Consider the following 8325-nt stretch of genomic DNA (forward strand, 5'->3'; position numbering starts at 1 on the left):
TTCCCTCTCTCCTCCTCCATCTTCGCTGGTGGCCCTTTTAATCTCCGCTGGTCGGTGATTGCTGATGACAATTCCAGAATTCCCTGGCCTGTGCTAAGCTGGATGTTAGACTGAGAAGGTTATAATAATGAGTCTGAATAGCTTTTACATACACACAGTGAGCAAGCTTGGAAATGTTCAAATGTGGGCAAGTGTATGGAAGGCAGAATACTGGTTGAACATAGGAACTGAGGGAGAACCATTGAGTGGTTTATTGATTCATAGAGTTTAAAGCCAGAAGGGACCATGAGGTCATTTAGTTTAAGCTAATCTGAGTTGGGCCATGGCAGACCCAGTGCACAAGGTCAGTCAGCAAGATGCCACATGGAACATGTGATCTGTACTAGCCTGTGCCACATGCAGTGTGCACAGCTAATCCAGTCCAATGCACCAGGTACAGCACGTGCTAGCCTGAGGGCTCACTGTGCATATGTCCACAGTGCAGGCATGGGATATGTGCTGACTGCAGTGTGGCCTGGACCCGGAGCACATGTGGCACAAGGGGTTTGGGGTGTGGGCTGCATGTGGCACCCTGGACCAACCCCCTGTGCTGTTTGTGGGTAGCAGGCACCCTGTGCTGGCCCTGAGGGCCACTGTATGCTGTACGTGAGCTGGACCCAGTGCTGTACAGGGAATCGGTCCCAATCCAGTCTGTAGACTGACCTAGTGACACTTGTCCAGCCCACAGTGCCAAATGAGCTTGAAACCCTTTCTTTAGCCTATCAATCAATTAGCTGTTCAGCTGGTATTGGCAATAATCATAGAAATCATAGAAAAGCAGAGCAGTTAGAGTGGTTGCAGAGGTTTGAGATCAAGTTCTGCTCTGTGCTGGTGCTAGAAGGCTGCTCAGCCTTAGATGCATTGTTGGCCACATCACTGTTTTGTCCAGCCTGATGCCTGCTGGACTTAGGAGGATGTTTGACTCAGTGTTTCCTGTACCACCAAACAAACATTTCCTGTTGGACATCCCTTCTATTTCTTCTGGAGTTAGACTTTGCCTGTCACTGTCCCTATACGATAGTAGTCTGGTAACTCCTGTGTGTGTTCATTACTTCCACTCATGTTCATACATGCACTGTAGGTGGCCAACAATTTTTCATACTGTGTGATTTTTTTTTAAGTACATGTGGAAGGATTACAACATTATTTAGCCTTTTCACGTTAAACAATCTAATTTATTAATAAATTACATTTATTTCTTGGACTCTTAAGCCTTTGCATGTTTTGCTTGAATCCCTCTACTGCTAATGTAGTAAAACTGTGACTACATCTAAAAGCATTCCTAATAAATAGCCTAGCACACCACTTATTTCCCTCTGTTTGTGTAAGTCTTTTCTTGTTTAATGATCTTTCCCTCTTATGTTCAGAGTTTCCACTATTTGTAACTGAATACAGTGCAAAACCTGATGGAATAAATTTTGATCCAGTTGTATAAACTGAGACTAAATCAAGTGACATCATATAAACTACTCAAGATTTATGTAAGTGGAATTAAGATCAGATTCTCATCTCTACTTTAAAAGGGAGATGGCTTTCTTTACACACTGTATTCTCTGCTATAAAAAGCTAGATGCAGCATTTTCATGGCATATTTTACATTATGGCACAGAATGTTCCTCTGTGGCATGGGTGTCAAACATAAAGGACTCCACTGGCCCTTTCTGGTTGCAGGACTGCCGGCAGGCAACTGAAAGTTTGGGATCATGGCCCAGAGGAGTGGCCTTCCGCAGATGGGCCATGTAGATGGGCAAATCTGGATACTTAGACAATCACAAAGGGAATACAATGACACCCCTAAGGCTAACATCTTCTTCACTGATAAGACATCTACAATTTAATTTACTCTTTTTCAAGCTAAACATGACCAGGCACAGGACTATGCTTTGTTTATATAGATACATACTTCCCTTATGCTTGTAACGGGGAGCTAGTGTGCCTTCAGAGATACATTCTATTTTGCTGTGCAGAATTGCACTTGTCTTCCATTCATTTCAATAGGCCACCCATTGCTCAGGAGGCGCAACACCTTAATTCTTTCAATGAAAAGCTTTTAATATATTTTAAAATACGTCCATCTGCTTGGAATTTCCCTTCATTGGAAGGCAAAAGACATAGCCTGTATACTGATGCTCATTTCTATTAGAAGAAATTTCTTCTGACATAGCCCAGAACATCTGGAATGTACAGATGTTCCTCCATCCCCATGGCTGGAGAGCTTCCCAGGCAAGCTTTTTGGACAGTAGGCACCAGAGGCCCGCTCTCTGTCTCACTGCCCTCCCCACCTCTCCCCTCCCCTCCCCTCTTTGGTAGCCTATTAATTGACAGCCTGTCCTGTATCCTGTCTGGGAAGGGGGCAGGCTGTCAAGTGTCAGCTGGCATCTTCTGAAAAGCAGCAGGTGTCACAGAAAGTCATGGAGTATTTCTGTCCCAGGAGAATGACCCCCAGTCCTGCCAATCAGCAGGAGGGGGCATTCTCCTGTGCTGGGAACCCTCTCAGTTCCCCCTTCCCCCCGACAGAAGAATAGCCCCAGCTCCTTGCACTCTTTTAGGCTGACCTGAAGAAATGTAGGGAGGGATGTGGGGAGCCCTCAGCTGCTCTAGTAAAGCTCTGAGAACCTTGCCACAGGGGCAGGGCAGCCTGTCTTGCCCCACGCTGCTCTGGGCTGATCCAGAGCAGTGCAAGGTGAGGTGGTGGCATTTCAATGTGGTGGACAAGGCTCCTGATCCTTGTCACCTGCCTCTCCCTACACTAATCCATGTCAGTTGGGCATCACAGACAGAAAAAGGAAGCTGTGAGTTGTGCTGCTGAAAGCATCTGTATGCCTGGTTCCCAGCCCCTCTGGCTCCTTTTGCTCTCTCACCACTCAGCTGAGCAGCAGGGGCAGTAATTTAAAAACTGAAGGGGCAGAGCTGGGTGTGTTGAGGCTTTTCGCAGCCTGGCTCCCAGCTCTCGGCTTGCTCTAACTGCCCCTTCCTCCCAGCTGCGAGATTTTAAATTGCCCCCCTGCCACTCAGCTTTGGTGTATCAGTGCTAGCTCAGGTGTTTCATTTTCACCTTCATTCTTCTTAATAGGGAGAGCACATTTTATGGACAGCCAATTTTCACCAGGATCTTGTAGATGCCATTCTTTCTAACCTTGTCAAAGTCCATTTGCAGGTCAATGGATGCTACATAGAGAGGTGCCTGTTGTTCACAGCTTTTTTTCTTGCAACAAACACAGTGGGAAGGATGTATCAGTTGCGGAGCATCCAGCTCTGAACCCACACTGTCTTTCAGGGTAGACTCTCTAGCAAGGACTTGGAGTCTTTTGCACAGGACCCTTGCAAGCACCTTGCCAACCATGCTAAACGGAGCTATCTCTTGGTAGTTGTTGCAGTCTGCTCTTTCCTTTTTATTTTTGTATAAAGTAATTATCTTTGCATCTTTCAGATCCTGGGATATATGACGTTGTTCCCAGCGGGTGCAGAGAAGTGCATGGATGTTGCTCACAAGCTTTCTTGCCTTTAAGTGCTCCGCAGGTATCTGATTACTGCCTGTTGCTTTCCCAGGCACATTCTCTTTGATAGCTTTCTCTACATCTTTGAGAGTTGGTGTTTGGTCCAGCTCCTGTATAGTTGGAAGCTGGGGAATGGCAGCTAAGGCAGCATTACAGATAATGGCATCCTTTGAGAAGAGATCTATGTAATGCTCAGTCTGTCAGTCAAGATGTTTTTGCTTGTCACTCAGGATAGTACCATCCTTCACTTTCAGGTTTCAGTCTTTTTACAAGTTGGGCCAAATGCCTCCTTAATTCCACCATGGGTAACTGCCTTAGTGAAGGGACACATGGAGGTGCTGGATGTATTTAATTCAGCAGGCCAGAACGATATTCATCCAAGGATGCTGAGGGAATTGGTTGATGTCATAGCAGAGCCATTGGCATAGCTGTTTGAGCAATCTCGGTGCTCAGTTCAGGTCCCAGAGGACTGGAAAAGGGACAATGTGGTCCCTATTTTCAAGAAGGGGAGGAAGGAGGATCTGGGTAATTATAGGCTGGTTAGTCTCACCTCTATCCTCGGGAAGCCTTTGAAAAATTATTAAGAATCACATTTATGGGAGTCCAGTGGGGAAAGCAATGCTAAAGGGCAACCAACATGGATTCATAGCAGGTAGATCCTGCCTGACAAAACTTGTTTCTTTTTACGACCAGGTCACAAAATATTTAGACGCAGGAATTGATGTGGATATCATCTACTTGGATTTTAAGAAGGCTTTCAATATGGTATCTCATTATATTTTTATAGATAAACTGAGTAACTGCGATGTAGATGATTACACAGTCCGGTGGGTGGCAAATTGGCTTAGGGGGTCTCACCCAGAGAGTGGTGGTGGATGGGTTGGTATCAACCTGGAAGGATGTGGGCAGTGGAGTCCCACAAGTCTCAGTCCTTGGACTGATGCTGTTCAATGACTTCATCAGTGACTTGGATGAGGGCATGGAAAGCACTCTGTTCAAATTTGCATACGATACCAAATTATGAGGTAAGGCTAACACACCAGAGGGTAGGGAATGAATCCAGGTGGATCTGGACAGGTTGGAAAACTGGGCGGAACAGAAAAGTATGCAGTTCAATTAGGACAAATGCAAGGTGGTGCACCTAGGGAGAAGGAATCACCAGCATGCTTACAGGCTTGAGGAGGACCTTCTCAGAAGCATGGTAGTGGAAAGGAATCTCAGAGTCACTGTTGACTCCAAGATGAACATGAGTCATCAATGTGACAAAGTGATCAGTAAAGCTAACTGCACTTTATCATGCATTAGCAGGTGCATGACAAACAGGTCCAAGGAGGTGATACTTCCCCTTTATGCAGCATTAGTCAGGCTGCAGTTGGAGTACTGTGTCCAGTTTTGGGCACCACACTTCAAGAAGGATGTGACAACCTCGAGAGGGTTCAGAGGAGGGCCACTTGTATGGTTAGGGCCCTGCAGGGAAAGTCCTATGAGGAGATATTGAGGGCCCTGGATCTCTTCAGCCTCTGCAAGAGAAGGCTGAGAGGTGATCTTGTGGCCACCTACAAATTAATTGGCGGGGAGGGGGGACAGCAAAGAATAGGAGCTGCTGTGTTTACCAGGGCACCCCTTGGGGTAACTAGGAACAATGGCCACAAAGTGATGGAAAGCAGATTTAGGTTAGGCATCAGGAAAAACTTCTTTACGGTAAGGGTTGCCAAAATCTGGAATGGGCTTCCAAAGGAGGTGGTGCTCTCCTCTACCTCGGGTGTCTTTAAGAGGAGGCTAGACATACACCTGGCTGGGGTCATCTGACCCCAGCGTTCTTTCCCGTCCAGACCAGGGGGTCAGACTCGATGATCTGTTAAGGTCCCTTCTGACACAAACATCTATGAATCACGATGGTCCCCTCTTTCAAAGCAGATCTGAATCTTTTTGCACAGGTCTTGCCAATACTTCTGGACACATTCTCTGATGGCTTTCTGGACTGTAGCCTTAGCTTTTTTGAACTTTAAATTTATGCACTTAATTGGTTGTTGAAGTAAACTTAGGTGAGCTTGCTTTTTCTTTTCTATGAGTGGCTGCAGCAGCCAGTGTCTTATTCTTGACATTTTCCCACAAGGGGTGCATCCCCACAAGTGTGCATGTGCAGTTTGTGGCACCACAGGCCTGTCTGTGGTGCCAAAAACTGCATACGCTGCACATGAAGGCATTCACCACACTGCTAATTTGCAGTGCAGTGGTTTTTTTAACACTGTAAAATCCTAATGTCAAAAATACCTGCGCCAGAAAAAAATTGGGTGGCGCACGTAGTGCCACCCGAAATCAGAGTCTAGGTGGTCAGAGCCAAGCTCCAGCTGCCAGCCAGGCTCTGTGTACCCAGATTGTTGCAACTGAAGCCTGAGAAGGCCCCCAGGTCCCCAGGTAAGGCTGCTGGAGCCAGCCCAGCAGCAGCTTCCCCTATGCCACCTGGGCCAATTTGCTGCAAGCCAGAAAATGCGTGCGGGGGTGTTTCCCCAGGGACAACTAGCACTGGCACAAATATGTGATGCCGCTTTTTGTCCCCAGGAATGCACGTTACCACTCTGGGGACAGACTCAAGGTGTCAGAATTAGGGGAATCTAGTTAATTATTTCTCAGAAACACACTCAAGCACTCATTGAAACTTTGCATAAGTGTCAGAGTCCTTCATGTTAGTGATGTAGAGGTGAGGTTTGCCTTTTGGCTTCACATGATGCATCTTCTTAGGGTGTAATTAGAGCTTGCCCCTTACAAGGGCATGGTTAGCGTCACAGCCAGTGCTATGCATTGACTGAGCATGCAGTATATTGAGACTGTTTCTGCAATGGATCAGGATAAGGTCAAGCTGACGTCAGTGTCCTGAGCAAGGTTGCTTCCATGTGACTTTGCTGTGGCTGCTGCCAGCAAAATAGGTGTTCAAGGCTATCAGCTCAAAAGAGGCACAAAACTCAAGGACACACTGGCCACTTTTGTTGAGGCTACCTGTGCCATGGTGGCCAGTCCACCCAGTCCTTACCCACAAGGCACTGAAATCACCAAGAACAGAGAGTCTGTTCCTTGTGGGGACATTCTTGATTTGTTCTAGTTGGGAATCAAACTTATGTTTTTGCTGTTTGGAGTACTTAAGTGCTGGTCCTTAGATGGAGAGAAGAGTCAGGGTTCCTAAGTTCAAATCCAGCCATATGCTCCTCTCATTGATAGATACTAAAGGGGTACAAGTACTGAGGACAAAGTTCTTAATGCCAAATCCAACACCACGTATCCTTGGTTCATTGTCAGGTTTCCCAGACTATCAGAAGTGATAGTGTACTTCATCTAGTGATCCAGTTTCTGAAAGTCTCATCTCACTGAGGGCTGTAATATCAATGCTCAGTTAATGTAGTGCTCTATGAGTTATGGCTGTTTTCCAAAACTTGTGGTGTTTCAGTTCAAGTCCGGTCAACACAATGAGAATGTTCCAACAAGCAATGTTAAGTTTAGAGCCAGGAAAGAAGAAGTTGGAAAGAATTTTTTTTAGCCCACCTTTTATAGGGCTTTCCCTGGATTGGGGCTAGCCGGCCCCTAAATAAGGCTGCTTAGACATCTTAGCTGCTGCTGAATGCCAGGGTCCTTCATCACCAGGATGAGCAACCATCAAGCACAGACCTTTGATGCGTACACCTAAGCAGAACAAGGAAAGAAGGGGTTGCCATGGGCCCTCCACCTTCTCTCTCAGCAGGGACTATAGGACTCCAATGACAAGTTGAAGCTCAAGACAATTGTACAGGCCTGCTGCAGCTTCTAGATGGAACACCACTCCAAATGGAAGGAAGTGCCCACCTTATCGCATCTGCAACTGCACCTTTTCTGGATGGGTGTGGGCCCAGTAGTGTGGGTACCATTGGGCAATAGGATTCTGGCTCATCTGCTTTACTGGGGACATTTTCTTTGCCCAAGGGGTTCCACTACCATGCCCTTAAGTGCTTTTCCACCCACTGCTGTTGGTGCTTCCCAAGGGGAGACAGGCTTGTTGACCAGCACCTGTGACTCGCCATTGCGTCTCTGGCTGTGCCGTCTGGTGGTGAGGGGGGATCAGCTAGAGAAAGAGAGATGATAAAAGGCAATTGAATTCTGTATCCCAGTGCAAGTGAGATGGACCTGTGGTGTGCAGTGCATGGGGTCATTCCACCAATAGTTAGTATGTTCACTCTACCCTTCTGTGTCAGGTGAATGTCTGGTGAGAAGTGTCACAGGAAAAATGTAATTCAAGAGGGACTTGTCAGCAGAGGGCACTGACTTGTGCTCCATACGGTGGAGTGGGCTCCTGACAGAAGACTGGAGAATGCTGAATACTGTATAGTTGTGTTTAGTATTCAGCATTCTGAAAAGAAAGTCAAGGGCCTTGAGTCATCCACCAAGTTTTACTTTCTTCTCTCCAAACACAAGCACACGGTATTTCCTGTACAAGATTCTAGGCAATGTTTTGCAAGATGCATTTCCTGCATGAAAATTACTGTAATGAGAACTTCCACTAGAAGGATTTTCAAAAAGTACAGAGTAGACATTTTCACCCCCACTGGAAGGGAGTTTCAACTAGGTAAAGCACTATGAGAAGAAGCCTACGTCTGCTGCCTGCTCCTAGGGCTATTTACACAGTTTTCCCCTAATAATTATATAAAGAAAGATGCCCAAGCAGTATTGCAAGCAAGGACTCCCTCCCTACCAGAGGGAAGTATCCAATCCCACTAGGCCATTAAGTCAGCGTCTCCATTGTTTTATTTCTGCCCCCTTGACT

Source organism: Alligator sinensis, unplaced genomic scaffold (assembly GCF_000455745.1).
Source record: "Alligator sinensis unplaced genomic scaffold, ASM45574v1 scaffold675_1, whole genome shotgun sequence".
NCBI lineage: Eukaryota > Metazoa > Chordata > Crocodylia > Alligatoridae > Alligator > Alligator sinensis.